This window comes from Globicephala melas, chromosome 8, assembly GCF_963455315.2.
Source record: "Globicephala melas chromosome 8, mGloMel1.2, whole genome shotgun sequence".
NCBI classification, from domain to species: domain Eukaryota; kingdom Metazoa; phylum Chordata; class Mammalia; order Artiodactyla; family Delphinidae; genus Globicephala; species Globicephala melas.
In genome coordinates, this window is record NC_083321.1 from 96,214,624 (window position 1) to 96,234,606 (window position 19,983).

At 39.6% G+C, this 19,983-nt stretch overlaps 1 protein-coding gene across 3 annotated transcripts in view; it reads left to right on the plus strand.

The window, feature by feature from the left end:
- The first annotated feature begins 5,147 nt into the window (after positions 1–5,147).
- Positions 5,148–19,983, plus strand: part of LOC115843494 (tubulin-specific chaperone cofactor E-like protein) — a 162,100-nt gene continuing 147,264 nt past the window's right edge. For 2 of the 3 annotated variants that reach the window (XM_060304204.1, XM_030839563.2), the window contains exon 1: positions 5,148–5,341. The gene's annotated coding sequence lies outside the window, so the exon portion shown is untranslated. Of the gene's footprint in view, positions 7,002–19,983 lie in introns of all 3 variants that reach the window. The other variant, XM_030839574.2, reaches the window with a different exon arrangement.

Below are 19,983 nucleotides of genomic sequence, written 5' to 3' on the forward strand. Positions count from 1 at the left end.
CATAGCAGCATTATGCATAATAGTCAAAAGTCTGAAACAACCCAAACATCCTTCAATAGTGGAACAGATAAATAAATTGTGGTGGATCATAATATGAAATACTATTTAACAACAAAAATGAATAAACTTCAGCTATAGGCAACAACGTGCAAGATTCACCATGTTAAGTGAAGGAAGTCATCTCATTTGATTTCATTTATATAGTTTAAAAATGGAAAAATAAGCTACAATATTAGAAGAATAGTAGTTAACTTTGGGGAGAATGGTGGTGTAGTTACTGGGGGAAGACTTTGGGAAACTGGCCTTGTTCTATGACTTGACAGGCTGGTGGCTACATGGGTTTTTGCTTTGTGATAATTCATTGAACTGTTCATGTATGTACAGTTTTCTCTGTGTATATTATATACACAGAAATATAAAAACTAAGAGGGTTTAGTGACGTTTCCAGCAATTTGTTACAAATGATCTTAATAAATGTAAAGCCTCCTTGATAATTAAGCTTCTTACGACTGATCCATTTATGCACATGGCAGAACTAATTGTTTTTTTTTAAGACCATATTCTGCCCAGTAAGAAAATCCTGTTGCTTTCTAAATAGTTCTAGGTATGAGTCTCCAGGTTAAATTAAAAATATTTCTGCCTTTTGCTTGGTCATTAAGCTTGGCATGACAGTCTATTTCCTGACAGATACGTCAATAATGTTGACCAAAATAAAATACAGAATCTCACAACTGCAGCATTTAAAGCTGTAATGTAGGCTAAAAGTTTTTCGAGTAGTGATTTCTCTGGGAATCTCATGGAAACTATGGTACTTCCTCTTGAAAATATATACATGTAAAATATTATATGTATTCACCATGGTTGTTTATCCAATTCAGGTTATCAGACAGTTAAAGCTCTAAGGCAGAAAGAGATCAAGTGACATGGCTGGTTAGTGGGAAAACCAGGACTAGCATTGCAGACTCTCAGTTTCGAAACCAGCCATTATTCTTTCAAGTGAAGCAGTTGTTTTTCTCTTCCCCTGTGTTCCCATTTGTGTACTGATGCTGTTCATACTGAATTCTCATATAATTCTGTCCTTATCCTTTTGCCTACTTGGGAGAGGTCTTCAGCTAAGAAGATGACTCCCTAAATCCCCTTTTAAAATAATAGACATTTAACTGTCCTATATCACTGTTATTTGGGCATATGCATTATCTTTCCAACTACATTTTAGGGACGATGCCTTATCCGTCTTTGTTTTCCCCAAACCACCTAGCTAGGTGAAAGACATACATCCATTATAAAATAACCATTTGTTGAATTAGAAGAACATGCAAAAATCTGACTGAAACTTCTTGTTGAACTATAGCCCATCATTACTATATCCCATTATTATGAACTCAGATTCTGGTGTCAGACTGACCTAAATATGAATTCAGCCTCTGCCATTTACTAACTGTATGTTGCTGGGTATATCACTTAACCTGAGTCTTACTTGGCAAATCTGATGGCACCAAATGTACTTCACAAAAATCATTGTAAGGGCCTTCCTGGGTGGCGCACTGGTTATGAATCTGCCTGCCAACGCAGGGGACACAGGTTCAAGCCCTGGTCCGGGAAGATCCCACATGCCACGGAGCAACTAAGCCCGTGCGCCACAACTACTGAGCTTGAGCTCTAGAGCCCGTGAGCCACAACTACTGAGCCTGTGTGCCACAACTACTGAAGCCTGCGCGCTTAGAGCTCATGCTCCACAACAAGAGAAGCCAACGCAACGAGAAGCCTGTGCACTGCAACGAAGAGTAGCCCCCGCTCGCCACAACTAGAGAGAAAGCCCATGCGCAGCAACGAAGACCCAATGCAGCCAAAAATAAATTAATTAATTAAAAAAAAATCTTTGTGAGGATTAAAGGAAATAATCTATGTGAAATATCTCGAGCATGTTTGGCACATAATAAAAACTCAGAAAGTAGCTATGATTATTGTTATAGCATACTCAGCCCTGAATTAAAGAGCTGGATGGAGGACCGTAGACTTAAAATCTTAGAATTGGACTAGTTGACTAGTTAACTAGTCCAACTGATCCAGGAATTATTTATACACCATTCTAAAAGATTTCCCCTTTGCTTAACCTATCCCATTCTTTGCTTAACCTATCCCAGTAACGGTGAATTCATTAGAACCCACTAAAGCACTCCAATTCTTCAGAAGTTCTTCCTTATTATTAGCTTGAACTATATGAAATTGCTGTTTGTAGGTCAAAACAATTAAATTACCAACAATTTCTACTAAAATGACCAGAAATTTGCCTTTCTGTTACTTTCTCTCATTTTACTTCCCTATCAACTGTCTCCTTGTCTATAACGGTCCTTTAGGGATAATAGGGAATCAACTGTGAAGAAGATGGATCTAGCTCCTGCCTTCATTAAGGCTTATGTGCTAGTCAAGGAGACAAGAAAATAAGCAATTATATATAATTTTCAGTCTCAAGGAGGTGGAAGAATAATGTTTCAAGCAAAGGGTTCAGCGAAGCAAATTCCCAAAGAACTTACACACGGGGGCTTGAGAGTCTAGAGCAGCACTGCCCAAGAGAACGTTCTGTGATGATGAAAATAGTCTATATTGTCAGTGTCCAATATGATAGTCCTAGTCACATATAGCTACTGAGCACCTGAAATGTGGCTAGTGTTATGTGACTCAGGAAATGCAATTTTAATTCATTTAAATTTAAATAACCACATACAGCTAGTGCCTACCAGATTGAACAGGGCGGTGTAGAATAAGAGCAGACAGGGAAGAACACGATCACACAGGAGTTTTAGAAAGATAATTCTGCCTATCTTGTGGAGATAGACCAGGTATAGGTAGAGACATTGATCTTGTCTTTAGGAGTTTGCACCATAAGGGGAGAGAAGGGAATGAAAGAAAAGTAAGTCAAGGATATCTCCAAGAAACATGGAAGCACACACAGTCATCTCTCGATATCTGTGGGGGATTGTTCCAGGACCTTTGCAGACACCAAAATCCACAGATGCAGACACCAAAATCCATTTATATAAAATGGTGTAGTATTTGCAAATAACCCACACACATCCTCCAGTATACTTTAAATCATCTCTAGATTACTTAAATTACCTAATATAGTATAAGCGCTATGTAAATAGTGCCATGTAAATAGTTGCCTGTGCACAACAAATTCAAGTTTTGCTTTTTGGAACTTTCTGGAATTTTCTTTTTTCTGAATATTCTATTCTCTACCTGCGATTGGTTGAACCCGTGGATATCGAACCCCAGGGGTACGGAGGGCTGACTGTATCTAATCACACCCAATCATATACATTACTCATATATGCAGTTATATACATCGTACACAGAATTTGTGAACAGTAGTGACCCACATTTCTTGCCTTTTTTCCTAGTTGCTCACAGGACATCTAACTTCCTGCATATTCCTGGGTGTCCCCAAGGGTACCTGAGCTCACAAGTAAGTCTATCAGTAAAGTATCCATGCAGCATCCGCCTCACTCTTCTTCCTCTGTGCATAGTCTTCTCAGCTCTTCTCATGATCCTTGCCACTGAGGCGACTTTAGATGTTGGTTATGCCAACAATCCTGATGCTTCCAAAGCCATCCATCCTAAGGTGCCAGAAAGATGCTCTGTTCTCTGAAGAAGGAGGAGGGAGGCCCCCACCTCAGCCCCACTGCTTGGCTCACCCTCCCCGTGATCCTCAGAACAGTTTCTTTTCTTTCTTTCTTTTTTTTTTTTTTGCAGTACGCGGGCCTCTCACTGTTGTGGCCTCTCTCGTTGCGGAGCACAGGCTCCGGACGCGCAGGCTCAGTGGCCATGGCTCACGGGCCCAGCCGCTCCGCGGCATGTGGGATCTTCCCGGACAGGGCCACGAACCTGTGTCCCCTGCATCGGCAGGCGGACTCTCAACCACTGCGCCAACAGGGAAGCCCCAGAACAGTTTCTTTAATCATCTCTTTCAGGCTTTTTTTTTTTTTTTTCGAATTTCCCTAAGCCCTACCAATGGGACAAATCAAAACAAAGTACAATAAGAGAAGTAAGTCCCCAGGAACTGCCACTGAGTCCCTTGTAAAGAATTTTGTCTTCCCCACTCTATGAACCAATAAATACACGTGCATGCACATCACAACTCCTCACCTGCTCCCTGACACACACTACATGAAAGCACACACAACGTATGCACGTAGACCTTGTCAACTCCTAGCTCTTCAGCTAAAATATCCTTATAAGGCTGAATTCTCTTCAGGATCAGCCAGCATCATCCCTATGTCATGTACATTCCTGCAAAAGAAATGGTCAAAGAAGTACTGAGCAATCACAGCTAAACAGTAAGACATAACATGTATGGAGCTGGAGCAATAGTATGGCATAATGTGAAATGCATGGATTTGACTTTCGTGCCAGATTGACCTGAATTCCAATCTCAGCCTGGTCATTTTTACTAATGGTCTTGGGCAGATCACTTAACCTCTATGAAGTTCAGTTTTTAATTCTATAAAATACCTACTTTGGGAAGGTGGTAAAAATTAGAAGTAGCATATGTACAGTGCCTGTTATCTGGAAGGGGCTCAATAAGGGGAAGATGCTATTACTACGAAGGTGTTGGAGCACCAAAAGCTCAGGATGCCACAGGCCCTGTGAAGAGGACACAGAATAAAGGCCAGAGTGCTACCGCATCCTTACACAAAAGCATCTTGGGACTGTATTAGATTACAGCCTAGAGCTCGCTATTGAGGACACTGAAGACAGAGACAGTAAGTGAATTGATCAGGGTCACACGGCAAACTAGTGACAGAATCAGGACAAAATCCTAAGTAAGTCTGGAAGGTTCAACTTAACGCTCCTTTTCTGTAAGACAGCACCCTCGCAGAGGCCCGGGCTCTGCTCTGACCTGCCCCTATTCCACTCTGATTTGACAATTTGTACTCATCCTTTGCACCCAGGGTGTCCCCTCATGACGGGCAAGAAAAAGAGTAGATGAGGTGTGTTTCTAGGGTCGACCAGGCCGGCACAGACATCCCCGTCGCCATGGCAACCCCAGCTCGGTCGGGGAGGACCCGCTCCTCCGGCGCCCCCTCCCATTCACGCAGCGGACGTGACACGTGCGACGGGGTCACGTGTTGTTGTTGGGCCGGGAAAGCTGCTTCCGGGTCAATGCAGGACACTGGGCTCCGGCGGCCGGAGTGGGGGACGAGGTGAAGCGGATCCGGTCTGCAGCCGGCCGGGAGCAGGCCGGAGGCTGAGCGGCGGCCACGGCTGCGGCCGGGAGGGGGGAGGAGAGGCGCAGCCCGAGGAGCCGCCGCAGCAGCTCCCCCGCCTCCCGGGCTGAGGGGTGAGTGGAGCCCGGGCCTGCCGGCTCCGCCGGGTTCTCGAGGCCCGAGGGGCTCCCCTCCGGAGCCGGGGTGCCGTACGAGGAAACAGCGGGAAGAAGTCGGAGCGGGACGAGGCCTGCGTGGGAGAAGGGGAGGATGGGACATCTGCCCGGTCGGAGGGAAGATGGGGCCGGGCCTGGGCTGAGGCGGCGCGGGGAGGGCCTGGGCTGGGAGAGGGAGTCGGGGCCCGGGTTGGAGGAGGGCGTCTGGGGGGAGCCTGTCCGAATTCCTGAGAATCCGGACTAATCACTGTGTCCCGGGGGCGTGGGAGATGAGGAGATGCCCCCTGGCTGGTAGGAGATGGAGACGACTCGGGGGCTGCTGGGGAAATAGGAAACTTGCCTCTGAACCACTGAAGCAAAAAAAAAAAAAATCAAAAAATCAAAAATAAAATAAAGGACGTTTCCCGAGGGAGGTTTGGTGGGGCAAGGAGCGGACTGGCATTCCCAGGCTCTTGGAACTCTAGGCCTGCCCCTTCCGGGGTCTGGTAGAAGGATGCGGTAGTTTAATAAGGACTTTTGGGAGAATCATTTTGCCCCCAAGACAATTAACTGACAGTGAGGCGCTTGGAGTAGGATGGGGCCTGGGAGGAGGGTGCCCCGTCCTGGGATCTGGGAAAGGGGGAGGGTAAGAATCTGTGAGGAGCTTCATTCTTCGCTGAGAATGGGGAGTACACAGAGTACAAGGTCCTCTTCTAGGAAGACATACTGGGAATTGGTGAAGCGAGAAGGAGATTTAATACTGTCTTCTCTTGGGGCACAGTGTTCTAGAAGTTGTAGTTCAGGAAAGTTGGTTGGAAGACTAGAACTGTTTATAGTCAGTGGAGGAAGGAGGAGCTCTACTCTGAAGGTTGCTAAGCTACCAGAAGCTTGTAGGCACCGCCTAGGTCTGTTGTTTGGGGAAGTTAGCAGTTCTTTCAGGTCCAGATACAGGTTTAGTTGAGGCATGTCCCCATTCTTTTTATGCTGCCCTGGAGCTCTTAAATTGGTTTCCACAGTCCATCTTGAGCTAAGAGATTATGTGTAGGTTCGGAGGACTAATGAAGACATTCAGCCTTTGAGTCCTGAGGCATTTGACCTAAATCTCTAGGGTAGGAGCTTTCAAACTTTTTGCTCCATAGTTAGAAGCACATTTTACATCATGATCTAGTACATACCGACAAAAGTTTCACAAAGCAGTATTTACCCTTGTTACTTATGATGCATACTGATCATTTCTATTATATTTCATTCTTTTCCATTAAAAAATGCTGACTAAATCCACTAAATTGTTATGTGGGTCACAAGTTGCAGTTTGGCAGGCACTCTCGCCAAGGCACATTTCTTTGGCTTCAATTAGTGTCTTCATGTATGTTTCTAGAGAGCAAGGATGATTACAAGGAGATGGATGGGAGGTAGAGTGGAGCCCACCTGATGCGACGGACTGCTTCATTTGTTTACATATTTATAAGGGGTAGCAAATTGTACCATAATCTTAACCTTTGATAGCTTAATGTTGCCTGATCATTTGTGAAATTTTTGAAATAAGTGTGTGCTTTAATTTTCTCTGTCCTTTGCTGGGTCTGAGAAATATGAGAGGCCTAGTTCCATATAGTTGATTCATCCCTACAGCATCTTTAAGGTAATTTTATTTTAATCTTACAGTGTTAATACACTAATTTTGCTTTTCTGCTGTTTAAAAAATCTCAAGCTGAAACCCACACTTCCTTACTCCAATAATTAATGTATGGTATACTTTTTCTACATGATTAAAGGTGCAGGTTCATGGCTTTAGTAACTTAATCATAAACTTAAGTATAACTTTGATTCAGTTAACATCTTAATTCACCCCATAAAAATGGCGTTTTCATCTGTTTATAAAATAGGTGAGGTCCTTGTATGAGTAGTATTATAATAAATGTTAATGAGTGTTGGTAAACAAAGTGAGAGGCCTTCATGTGTTGCCGTGTTTAAAGTCCTTTTAAAAGTTGTCACACAGCCTGTTGTTACAGGGCGTTGAGTGTCAAATGATGTTGCCTAACTTCAGTAGGTACATTTATAGGGTGTATTTAAGACCAGTTTAATAGTTTTAGTTTTTGTTGAGGATGCCTTTGTATTATTTGGAACATGGAATTCAAAGGCACAGCCATTAGGAAAGTATTGCCCAAATTAAAGTTTACCAGTGGGACCACATTCTTGATTAGATGCCTTATGAAAGCACTCTTATTATCTTCAAACTTTGTGTGTTATAAAATATATCTTTCTTACCTCTAACTATTGACTATGTCTTGGTTACTGATGAGAGGGGCTGTGCTGGCATGTATCAGCCGTCCTTTAAAAATTACCTTCTAATCAGGTAAATATTTGTTTTAAAATATTTCTCTTTAAAGAATGTTTTAAAAGTTTTCTTTTTGTGGTAGGTGTTTGGGACATTAAGGAAGATTCTCATTAATTTCATTTTTCTGGGAATCACGTGTACCTGTCAATAAACAGTTGTGGAGAATTTACCCTGAGTGATTGTGTGTGCTTTTTTATAGTTTTCATTTCTTCTCTTGAACCTCAGACTCTTTAAGTATTTCCATTTATAGCAGGCTCTTTTCCCTTTCTAATATTTGCTTCCAAACTGCTGTGGGTTTGGAAATTAGACGCTTACCTTTGTTAGAACTTTGCGTAGAATGAGATTATATAGCTCTGAATAATGTTCTTTCATTTATATATATGTTAAATACAATATATATATAAATACTTTTTTTTTAGTGTATCAACTATGTGACATGTATTTTGGCTGCTCAGAGACCTGTTAGCTGACATCTTAGTCGTGGGCTGTGTTTTAAATAAGTGAACTCTATATTTTGGGCCTAGTTGGCTGTACAGAAAAAGTTGTAAAGAGTAATACAAAACTGATAGTAATACAGTTTGGACTTAAGGGGTGAAGAAATCATTTAGCTGTGATTGTTGCCTTTGCCCTGCATGCAATTCATTGTTGAGGTACCGTTCTTCCCTTTTTCTTTGCCACTACTGTGTTCTAGCTTTTACCTCTTTGGGATTGGAATGCTAACAGCCTAACTGTTCCCGTTCTCCATCTGCTTGACCTTGCATAGCTTCATCAGAGTACTCTGCCAAAGAATATTGCTGTCATTTATAATTTCCCTCTTCAAAAACCATTAGCGGTTTCCCAGTGCCAGCACTGAATAAAGCCCATAGTGTTTAGTTTGACGTTGAGGGCATTCTACAGCCTCTACTTTTTACTGACATTATTTTTGCATTCCTAAACGCAGATCCTCTGCTCCTGCCAAGCTGTCTACCCGTCGTACCTTCCTTTGTATGTAACATTATTCCTGAGAGTCTGTGGGAAGCATGTTCCCTTTCTTCATGAAATCCTACTCATCTTCATTTCATTACAGATGATCCTTCTTCCTTGAAGTCTCTCTTGCCGTTTTGTTTATATTGCTTTTCCTGTATTGCTTTGTATTTACTGTTTGTGTATCTTGTTCCTGTCTCTTTTAGATTGTAAACTCATGGAGACAGAAGCTCAAATATACTCAGATCTCTAGGACATCTAGCACACGTTTTATCACAGGATAGTTCATGGTGATCAGAATGAACTATGATCAAGTGAATCAGAATTGATTGAACTAATGGTTAAAATTGCGGATCTCTGGAAGTTCTGCCCTAGACTTACTGAATCAGAATCTAGGAATCTGCCCAGGTGCTTCTAATGTACAGTAAAACTTGAGAATTGCTGACCTAGCTGTGATGCTTTAAAATACAGTAGGTACACATACAGTTTTTTTAGCAAATGATGTAAATGAACTGAGCAGTTTCAGTTCAGCATATTGGTTTAATTTGAGGGCTTTGGAGTCAGGCAGCCTAGATTTGAATCTTCTTCCACTCACTAGCCATCTGACTAGCCTCTCTTTGCTTTAGTTTTCCGATGTATAAAATGGGGTTAATAATAGTACCTTTTATAAAGGTGTTGTGAGAATTGAATGATATCACATAAAAAACAACATACTACAAGGTAAATAGTGAACTCAATAGATATTTTCTGCTTTTGTCATGATGATCATGGTAACAAGGCTCATCAAAGTAATGAAACTTGAGAACAGATTGTGTCGGTCATTGTTAAGCAAATTGCTCGTGTTTTCAAGAATTTAGGCTTAACATTTATTTTCCATTTTAGACATAACAGTTGGTGGACCTATATGGTGTTTAGGTTTAAATTCATAAAAATGTGTTTTGCCTTCTTTAGAAGGATTGGTACCAAATTAACATGTTAGATTTCCCCCCCACCCTTCATCTCCCTGAAGGATAAAGTGCAGACTTGGAAACAGAGGACCTTAGCCTCTTGCCATCTGGTCCTGCAGGCACATCTTCATCTCCCAGCCCTTCTCCCTCACACTGCACACCAGCCGCACTGCATTTCTCACTTTCACTTATTTGTGCCTTTTCCCCCTTATTTTTCATCTAGGAATTCCTGTGACCTCTTTTAAGACTCAGGTTTATGTGTGGCTGACCTTCTTGAAGAGAGTCACTCCCTTGGTGTTCTCAAAGTGCTTTGTCCATACTTACGTATTACCCTTGTGTACATTGGTCTTCTTTTTGGAGGGAAAAGGACTTAGTCCTGGCCTATGGTCCCAGTACATTGTATATAATTAGTCTACCTCCGCTAGAAGCAGAAGGTGCCTGGGGGTTATTTGACTCATAAGCTCTCCCATTTTTCTGGACTTTCCTACGCAGTTTTCATAATAATAACTACAATTTATTGACCACTTGCTAGGCCAGGTGCAGCTAGATGCTTTAAACACTTTTTTTTTTCATTTAAACTTCACAATGACTCTATGAAATAGCTATTAATAGTTTCATTTTACAAATGAGAGAGCAGGCGTAGAGAGGTAAATAACTTGCTCAAATTTCAGTGCAGATTCATAACTGAACTCAGGTTGAATTAGGAGAGTTAAATAGATGCCACCCCTCCATAACTCAGGACTCTGGCTATATGAAACTTTCACTAATCATTCGTTAATGGTCCTTAGGAATGTGATCTATTACTAGTACTGTTGAGAAAAGGCTTCAACTAAAATTCCTCTTAGATTAATGCTTTTCCAGTGATTTGCAAAGTTTCTTTCCATCTGTAATACCTCTCACTGGTTTTCGTGGTTTTCATGTCACTGTCAGAAAATACTACTTCATATTTATTCAAAGTAAAAATTCACTTTTTTGTTCAGCCGACAGATATTTGTTGCCATGCGCCTGACACTGCTTCGTACCACACCGAACTGGACTGACAGATCCCTGCTTTTGTGGGACTTTGGTTCTGGGTGGAGTTTATCACTAAATTAATAGATCGGGATAAGTGCTGTCAAGAATGAAAGAGGGTGAGGTGATAAGTGATTGCCGGTGGCAGTGGCGCCATTTTTAATGGGCTGGTTAGAGGCGGCTTCCCTGAGAAGGTAACATTTGTGCTTACATTTATTTGAGGCTCAAATGCTGAGATGAAGCCAGCTAAACCGAGAGCCAGGAAAAGGGCATTCCTGTAAAAGCCTTAAGAGGGGGAATCAGCTTGGCAGGTTTGAGAAGTAGAAAGCCATGCTGGCTGAAACCTAGTGGGCTAAGAAAAGGGTGGGAGGAGGTAAGTTTAGAGAAGTAAGCACAGAACAGATAAAATGAAGCCCCGAAGGCTATGATAAAGATTTGGATTTTATTCTGAGTGTGAAGGGAAGCTTTTGGACAGTTTAAAGGACGTGATTTGACTTAGATTTTGAAAAGATCACTTGGATGATCTTGGAGAATGAATTATATGGTCATGAGTGACGTGGGAGGAAGCTATTGCAACAGTCCTAGCGAGGGGTTGATGGAGGCTTAACCCAGAGTAAAGTAGAGGAAATGGCAAGAATTGGGCAGAATTGGGGTGTTTTAGAGGTTAGTTAATTACGGGGATGTGAGAGGAAGAGAAAAATGTAACTCTGGAGGTGGGGACTTGGTGGAGGAGGAAGCAGGTTTGAGGAGGGAATTAAGAATTCTGCTTTTGCCTCCCGTGTGCCTCTCTCCGACGATACACCCCCACCCTCCAAGGGTACCACAGTTCTGAATTTCGTGTTTATTCTCTGACTTTTCTTTACAATTATCACCTATGTATGTAACGCTAAACAATACGATGATTAATCTTCTATTTTTTTGATTTTGTTTAAGTGGGATTGTGCTGTATATATTCTTGTGATTATTTTATCCATTTAACGGTGTTTTTAAAAGTCACTCACGTTGATTAGGAAACAATCATAGCAAATGATCAAGTATTATGTGTTGTTGCTGTGGAAACATTTCATTTTATGAATATAATGCAATGTATCCAATTGCCTGTTCTTGCACATAAGGGCATTTTTTTTGGTCAGGATTTTTGTAATTTCAAACAATACCGTTGCTGTGGACATTCTTGTACTTTTCTCCTGGTGCACATTACAAGTTCCGGTAGAGTTTACACTGAGAAGGAGGATTTCTGGGTCACAGGGAATGTGCATCTTCAGCTTCACTAGACAATGATGAATGGTTTTCCAAGGTATTTGTACTCTCACTAGCAATAGAAGAGTTCCTATTCTTCCACATTTTCTCTAGCACTTGGTATTGTCAGAATTTTTAAGTTTTGCTAATTTATATAAAATGATAGTTTGTTGAGATTTTAATTTCTGTTTCTGAATTATTGAACTTGAACATCTTTTACATATATTTATCAGTCTTTTGAATTTTATCTTCTTTTAAATACTTGTTCATGTCTTTTCCATTTTTCTATTGAGTTGTTTGCCTTTTTCTTATTGGTTTTAGGAGTTCCCCCATGTTAGTTACATGTGTTGCAATTATCTTCCAGTTTTTGGCTTGTCTCTTTCTGTGTTTAAAGTCTTTTGATGATCAAAAGTTTTTCATTTGACTTCTCCTTTATGGTTCCTTTTTGCATTTTGCTTATGAAATATTTCCCTAAATCAAGATCTTAGAGCTCTTTTCCTATTTAAAAAAAAATAACTATTTTCTTCTCATAGGAATAAAGTTTGCTTTCCACATTTTAGCTGGATTGAATTTTTCTGTGTTGTGAGATGAGGATTCCCTTTCATTTTTCCCAGATTTATGTTCACTTGTCCTGGGACAGTTCTTGTGTAGTTTAACCTTTTCTTACTGATGTCTATGATGCTTGCAGGTACATTTACATAGACCTGTTTCTGGGCTCTCTTTTCAATTCCACTGATCTATTTTTTTTTCCTCCAGAGTTTTCTTTACAAAGTACAGTTGATTCTTGTTATTCATGGTACTTATGTAAAGTTGCCGTGAACACCGAATTAGTGAATACGGAACCATTGCTCCCAGGGGAAGTGGAGGGTTAGGGTCCTGCCAGTCATTGCACACAACATTTTCGTCAAGTCATCAATACCTGACTTTTTATTTTTTTTTTAAAACATCTTTATTGGAGTATAGTTGCTTTACAATGGTGTGTTAGTTTCTGCTGTATAACAAAGTGAATCAGCTATATGTATACATATATCCCCATATCTCCTCCCTCTTGCATCTCCCTCCCTCCCTCCCTCCCTATCCCACCCCTCTAGGTGGACGCAAAGCACTGAGCTGATCTCCTCCCTGTGCTATGCGGCTGCTTCCCACTAGCTAGCTATTTTACATTTGGTAGTGTATATATGTAAAATGATTCTGAAGAACCTAGGGGCAGGACAGGAATAAAGATGCAGACGTGGAGAATGGACTTGAGGACATGGGGAGGGGGAAGGGTAAGCTGGGACGAAGTGAGAGAATGGCATGGACATATATACACTGACTTTGTTTTATATGTGTTTCTGTTTAAAGACACCTTATTCAATATATTGTTGATTCATTAACTTTGGATTCATAGTGAACAGCACTATAGTTAGATAGAATAAATCTCATCTAATACCTATTTTCTCCATAAGGCACATCACAACTTTCCTGTGCTTAGGGACACAGCCTCGCACTGAGGGGCCTTTTTCAATCGTAAAATCAACAAAAAAGCACAAAAATATGAAAACCCTGGCACTGAATAGACCGTGAAAAGGACACTTGTTTACAGTATGAGAGCTGAAACAAGAAGGCAGAGCGACGCCCTGTTCTGTCTCAGCTGGAAATGTACACGTCCGTCAGGTGACTCAAAGTTTTTCTTACTCTGCAAGTATCTGCAAATGACTGTGAAAACGTTGCAGGTATTGATTTTGGGGTTACAAATTAATTTGAGTAGGTGAATTTGCAAATAAAGAATTTGCTAATAATGAGGCTCAACTGTATTATGAAGTCTGGGGAGGCAGTTTTTCAGGAACTTTAGCACTCTCCCTTCCCTCTTATGCTTAGACATATATTTATAACATTTTATTTTAAAATAATGATTTAATTCAAAGAATCTCTCAAATACTAAGTTCTGGTTGATGGGTGCCATTATCTCAATGAAGATAGTTCATTTTTGAGAATATTTTTATTTTATTTATAACATGGTATTATTTAGTTATAGGTAAATGGAAAAAAAAGCATTTTAGGAAAGAATCATGATTCTTAAAATGTTGGAAACAGGTCTAGATTATTAAACCCTTATTATTGTGACTTATATGAGGATCATATTTTCTCATAGGTACTATTAGTAACTTAAGGCATACATTTTATAAAGGCAAGTCCCTTTGGAGATTGTAGTTTAAATGTTAACTCTATTAATCCCTCATCCATTAGTGATATTTTTCCATGTGAACACCAGTAAAGGAATCCAAGAAAAATGTAAGATTGTATACATTATAAATCATATCTCGTACAAAATGCATTTATTGAGACTTGGCTAATTTATCCCTCATTTACTGTGTAAGATCCTTAAGTGAATTGTTGGCATTAATTTGATAACTGTGCTGAGGGAGTAAGAATCAGACATTTTGGACTTGACCTGTATTTATCTTTTTTTTTTTTTTAGTGTAACATATTTTATTTATTCCCTATTTTTTGAAGTATTTTTATTGTGGTAAAATATATATAACATGTACCATTTTAACCAATTTTAAATGTACAGATCAGTGGCATTAAGTACAGTCACATTGCTGTACCACCATCACCACTGTCCATCTCGAGAACTTTTTTGTCCCCAAACTGAAACTCTGTACCCATTAATCAATAACTCCCTGTTCCCCACTCTCCCCAGCCCCTGGCAACTATCATTCTACTTTCTGTCTCTGTGAATGTGACTACTCTGGATGCCGCATATAAGTGGAATCGCATAGGATTTGTCCTTTTGTGTCTGGCATACTTCACTTAGTGTTATGTCTTCAAGGTTCATCCATGTTGTAGCATGTGTCAGAATTGCCTTTTCAAAGCTGAGTAATATTCCATTGTATGTACATACTACGTTTTGCTTATCCATTCATCTGCCTATGGATATTTGGATTGTTTCCATCCTTTGGCTATTGTGAATAATGCTGCTATGAATATTGGTGTACAAATAGCTATTCAAGTCCCTGCTTTCAGTTCTTTTGGTATATACCTAGAAGTGGGATTTCTGGGTCATATGGTAAATCCACGTTTAATCTTTTGAGGCACTGTCCCACTGTTTCCTACAGCAGCTGCTCCATTCTACAGTCTCACCAGCAATGCGCATGTATTCCTCTTTAGTTACTACACTGTGCCTATTGGTCTGAAGTATGGCAGAAATTATTAACTCTTGCATATAAGACATATAGTATAGTATAGATACCAAAGTTATATATTCAGTATTAAGTCTACTGTGGCTGTAGTTTTTGCAGAAGAATTTAGCTTGTGCTCAGAAGCAAGTATTTCTGGCTCTGTTACTGATTCATTGCCCTGCCATGTGATCTCTTACTTTTGGAATCCCCATGGAGAGGTAGACATAATTAGTAATTCAGTGGTGGCTATGATGCATTTTTGTTTGTAACTACTCTGATCTGAGTTTATTAATACACCTGCTTTTCATACTTTATAAAATACATTTGATATGCACAATCAGAAGTGATTAGAAAACTCACTGATTAGCATATTCATTGAGTGCCAATTATGTGCAAAGTTCCAGTCCATGATAGAAAGAAGCATTGTGATATGGTTCTTACCCTCAAGAGCTATACAGTCTAAAGAGATTAAACAAACAAAAGAAAATCACAACACTATGCATGAGTTAATAATGGGACAAAAATGAAAAGAATCCATGCCAATATGTGATTGATTAATTGCCCACTGAATATTTTAGGCAATAAATATTTACCATGAGCTCAGCTCAAAGGAAACAGATCATTATGGCAGGAGGTATCTGAAAAGGCTTCATCTCCGAAGTATATTCTGAGTAGGGCCTTGAAGGATGCATAAAATTTAGACAGGTGGAGAAGGGAAGATCTTCTAGTTAAGGAGGAGTGACATTATAAATGTCAGACATTTTACTGCCTGAATCATTAATTGGCATTAATTAGCATAGGCCCAGGACCAAAAAATATTAGATCAAATCTATTTAGCAAAATTTGTAAATAAGTCCCCAGCCCTACTTTAATGCTGCCATGCTCACTGGGTGATGATGGGAGTAGTAACAGTGGTAGCAGTAGCAGTAGGAGTAATAGTAAGCCAGTATTTACTGAGTGCTCTCCATGTGCCAAGCACTGAATGAAACCTGTTTTACCCATGTTATCTCTTTTCATTCAGCAACCCTATGAGCTAGGGGTTAGGGGCTATCCGTTACCCCTTTTATAAGTGAGGCAGTGGAGACTTAGAAACCAGAGTAACCTCCTTGTAGTCAAATGGAGTGGTGGAGTCAGTCATGATTTACATCCCGGCAGTTTGGTTCTAGAACCAGCACTTATTACCACTAGGCGGTATCACCATAGGGCAGTAATACTACTATAGCACTAAATATGGAAAGGGCTAGTGAATTTTTTTAATAACCTGTAAACTCTGGCAACCTCTCTGCGTGGCTGACGTTTACATTCTGGCACTTCTTCGCTGTGAGCCAGAGTGGTCTGTAAACTCTAGAAGGCTGCAGGGTGATGAACTAGTAGACCGTTCCTAATGAGGCCTTGCTTTAACTTGATAGCCTCTGTAGTTACTCACAAGTAGAGACGATGGGGTAATCTGTTCTATAAACAGCTGAGTTTATAGAACAGATTGACCTTAAACTTGTGTATTCACAGCTGAAAGATAGCATGTGTGTACAATTTTCTCCTGATGAAAACCAATCCATTCAAGAAACTAATATTTACTGTTTTTTGGCAGGAAAGGGAAGTTGAGAATATTTTTCCCCCTTTGGTGACTAGACCAATCAGTACTGCTGCTTAGCTTTGTGGTTCAGCTACCTTGACATGGTTACAAGAGGTATTTTGACTGTAATGATTTTCATAAATTTTAATAAGTTGTATTTCTGTGATTTGTGCATGATGCTACATACTGTTGACATGAATTTTTTTTTTTTTTTCCTTCAGTGAAGACAGCGGGGCTCAACAGATTAGGGATACAGAAAGTATGACTTAGCACGCTGGTTGGGCCTCGGAAACCCGAGCAAGTCACCTCAGTATCATGTCCTGTAAATAGAGATAAGTGTCAGTTTGGCTGTTTCAGAAGATGGTTGTGGAAAATTACTAGTCTTTCAAATGATTGTTAATCTCAGTTTGGGGACACTCGGCTTTTGGGGAGCATCGATTCAAGAGTAAATGTTTCTACTCCTGAATTTTGAGTAAGTGCAACATAAAATCCTTGAGATTTTCCCAAATTGAATCTGGGCCACATAGAAAGGTAGGGATGGATGCAGACTTGTTTGTGAAGGGGTTGGGAAGGGGGATTAGGGCGGACTCTCCTTGGAATTTATTGAAGTAAGGGGTGTGGTGAATATTAAAGTTTTTAAGTTGTGATTGCTGAAAGTTGGTGGAAAGTGCTTTTCTGCATTCTAAAACGCCTAATTTCATAGGGATATAGACAATTGGTGTAAGCCAACACTTCTGGACAGTTAGAAGCTACAGGAATTAAGAAAGAAGTTCTTAGAAATATTTTCACACAAAGAGGTACTTACATCTAAATAGCAGTATTTTCTTAAATTTTTTTCCTCTCAAATACTTTCTCATCAAAATAATAAAATTCTTGGGCTAGTGCATTTGGATCAGAAATTTTGAGTGCTACGTAGAATAGACTACTAGCATGAGAATCAGTCCTGTTTGCTAATTTGCGGTTGTGGATGAGAAAACTTTGTCTTTTGTCCAACATCAAATGTGCCTTGTATGCAGTATAGTTCTTTAGTAGAAAATACAGACAGCTGTGGGGCTGTACTCACTGATAACGTAGAGTTACAGTTTTAGATATTTTGGTGCCACTAATATAATGAAATAAAGGATTTGGATTAGATATTTTAATACCTGTGGTACTTTTAAGGAGAAGCATAGTGCTGTGATAAGTGAAGAGGGTAACAGTGCCCTACTAATAGCCCAACTCAAGGACTGACCAGGAGTCTGAATTCACATTTCATTTGGCAATGTTGGATTTAAAAAAAAAAAAAAATTTTTTTTTTAATTAAAAAAATATCTACCAAGAAAAGTTGATGTGCTACATTACTTCACTTGGATATAGTTTAGTATACAGTTGAGAAGGAGACTGAGAAATAGGGTGGTTCATAGTAGGGTGTGAAATCATGGTGGTGTGGTATGTTATGATAATGGACTTATCAGCTATGCTCAAGTTTTGCACTTGGCATACTCAGAGTCAATTTGTGAATTAGTAAACTATAATTCTACAGAAGAGTTCTGAAAGGTTATTAGAACTAATTTATTTTCCTTACTTTTCATCCCAAGACGGCATCCACTTAGGTATATTACATAATGCTCAAGGAGGTAACCGAGATAGAATTGCAGGTATATGTACTTTATGATAAGTGAAGGTAGAAGTGCCATACAGAATGAGACTGTCTAGCCTAAGTATGTTGACTTGGACAATGTCTTTAATGTGTTTTTATGGGAGAGATTGCTGTCATTCATGAGTTCAGCTGCAAAAGCTTGTTAATGGAATACTCTGCAGACCATAAAAATGATTATAGGGCTTCCCTGGTGGCGCAGTGGTTGAGAGTCCGCCTGCCGATGCAGGGGACGTAGGTTCGTGCCCCAGTCCGGGAAGATCGCACATGCCGCAAAGCGGCTGGGCCCGTGAGCCATGGCCGCTGAGCCTGCGCGTCTGGAGCCTGTGCTCCACAACGGGAGAGGCCACAACAGTGAGAGGCCCGCGTACCGCAAAAAAAAAAAAAAAAGATTTTATATGTATATATTTATGGATATAGAAAGTTTTTCATGAGCTGTTTAGTGAAAAGGCAGGTTACAGAGCTCTGTATCTAAAAGTAATTTAATCTTTGTGTAAACATCATGTATCTACATAGTATGGAAAAAATGATCTGAAAAAATATACACCATAAAGTGCATCCTCAGGCTTTTAATCTACTCTCTAAATCTGTCAACCAGAGCTTCCTGGTATGGCTGTGGCTCTAAATATGCCTCAGATAAGAAAAGCTTTTTGGTGATACTTACTTACATGCTTAGCTTAGCTAATGAAAAGTGAAACTACATCTACATGGGGTGATAGGTTTTTTGCTTATGTTCAGTTGGTAAGTTTTAAAAATTCAGAATGTATATCTCTAGTATTTTTAAAGCAGTTATTTAGAAAAAAGCTTATCAATAGACCCTTTTTTTCTTTATTTTTTAATTTAATTTTTAATTGAAGTATAGTTGGTTTACAGTGTTGTGCTAATTTTTGATGTACAGCAAAGTGACTCAGTTATACACATAAATATATTCTTTTTTAATATTCTTTTCCATTATGGTTTAACTCGGGAGATTGGATATAGTTCCCTGTGCTATACAGTAGGACCTTGTTGTTTATCCATCCTAAATTTAATAGTTTGCATCTACTAACCCCAAACTGCCAGTCAGTCACACCCCCGTTGGCAACCACAAGTCAGTTCTCTATGTCCGTAAGTCTGTTTCTGTTTTGCAGATAAGTTCATTCGTGCCATATTTTAGATTCCACATATAAGTGATATCATACGGTATTTGTCTTTCTCTTTCTGACTTCGCTTAGTGTGATAATCTCTAGCTGCATCCATGTCACTGCAAATGGCATTATTTTGTTCTTTTTTATGGCTGAGTAGTATTCCATTGTCTGTATGCACCACATCTTCTTTATCCATTCCTTTATTTGTTTATTCATTTTTATCTTTCCTGGAGGTAAAAATATGTAAAATACACATATACTTTCCCAGAGTAGTTATGTTTTATTGGGTACACTTTTGCTGAGGATCAGAAAGATTTAGGAAACAAAACAACAAACTAAAGTCCCAGCTACCTAAAATGTCCAAGAATCTGGCAGGGTTTAGATATAGTGGAGGTCTTTCACAAAAGGAAGCTTTGCAGGGATGAGGTTAGGAGTCCATAAAGTAAAAGTTAAATGGGCTTTAAAAAAAAAAAACTTCCAAAAATTGAGAAAGCTAGTAATAGTAAGAGATTCTTTGATGCTATCCAGATTTTCCTCCTTAGCTTTGTTTTTTTTTAAATTTATTTATTTTTGGATTTTATTTTATTTTATTTTTTTATACAGCGGGTTCTTATTAGTTATCTATT